This window comes from Octopus bimaculoides, chromosome 28, assembly GCF_001194135.2.
Source record: "Octopus bimaculoides isolate UCB-OBI-ISO-001 chromosome 28, ASM119413v2, whole genome shotgun sequence".
In the NCBI taxonomy this organism is placed as follows: Eukaryota; Metazoa; Mollusca; class Cephalopoda; order Octopoda; family Octopodidae; genus Octopus; species Octopus bimaculoides.
This window is the reverse complement of record NC_069008.1, coordinates 2,628,418-2,629,664: the sequence shown is the minus strand read 5'-3', so window position 1 is coordinate 2,629,664 and position 1,247 is coordinate 2,628,418. Positions and strand designations below refer to the sequence as shown.

At 42.4% G+C, this 1,247-nt stretch overlaps 1 protein-coding gene across 1 annotated transcript in view; it reads right to left on the bottom strand.

The window, feature by feature from the left end:
* The window catches only part of LOC106873705 (DNA methyltransferase 1-associated protein 1), a 132,664-nt gene that overhangs the window by 83,138 nt on the left and 48,279 nt on the right, over positions 1-1,247 (bottom strand). The window lies entirely within an intron of this gene.

Genomic DNA, 1,247 nt, shown 5'->3' with positions numbered 1-1,247 from the left:
GTACGTTCATTTCTTTGTTCGTTTTTTTATCGTACGTACTTACGTTCGACCGTTTCTTTGTTCGTTCGTTCGTTTGTTCGATCGTTCGTTCGTTTGTTCGATCGTTCGTTCGTTCTTTCTTTCGTTCTTTCGTTCGTTCGTTTGTTTCGTTCTTCTGTACGTACGTACGATCGTTCGTTCGTTCGTACGTTTGTACGTTCTTTCGTTCGTACGTACGTTCGTTCGTATGTAGGTTCGTACGTACGTTCGACCCTTCGTTCGTTCGTACGTACGTATGCTCGTTCTTTCGTTCGTTCTTTCGTTCGATCTTTCGTTCGATCGTTCGTTCGTTCATTCATTCGATTGTTCGTACGTTCGTTTGTTCGTTCGTTCGTAAGAACGTACTTACGTACGTTCTTTCCTTCGTTCGTACGTACTTACTTACGTACGTACGTACGTTCGTTCTTTCGATCGTTCGTTTGTTCGTAACGTACGTACGTAATTTCATACGTATGTACATTCATTCGGTTGTTCACACGTACATACTTTCGTTCGTTCTTTCTTTCGATCGTTCGTTTGTTCGTAACGTACGTACGTACGTTCTTTCGGACGTACGTATGTTCGTTCGTTCTTTCGTTCGTTCATTCATTTGATCGATCGTTCGTACGTACGTTCATTTCTTTGTTCGTTTGTTTTTTTTCGTACGTACTTACGTTCGACCGTTTCTTTGTTCGTTCGTTCGTTTGTTCGATCGTTCGTTCGTTCTTTCTTTCGTTCTTTCGTTCGTTCGTTTGTTTCGTTCTTCTGTACGTACGTACGATCGTTCGTTCGTTCGTACGTTCTTTCGTTCGCTCTTTCGTTCGTTCGTTCGATCGTTCGTTCGTTCTTTCTTTCGTTCTTTCGTTCGTTCGTTTGTTTCGTTCTTCTGTACGTACGTACGATCGTTCGTTCGTTCGTACGTTTGTACGTTCTTTCGTTCGTACGTACGTTCGTTCGTATGTAGGTTCGTACGTACGTTCGTCCCTTCGTTCGTTCGTACGTACGTATGCTCGTTCTTTCGTTCGTCCTTTCGTTCGTTCTTTCGTTCGTTCGATCGTTCGTTCGTTCATTCATTCGATTGTTCGTACGTTCGTTCGTTCGTTCGTAAGAACGTACTTACTTACGTACGTTCTTTCTTTCGTTCGTACGTACTTACTTACGTACGTACGTACGTTCGTTCTTTCGATCGTTCGTTTTTCGTAACGTACTACGTAATTTAATACGTATAT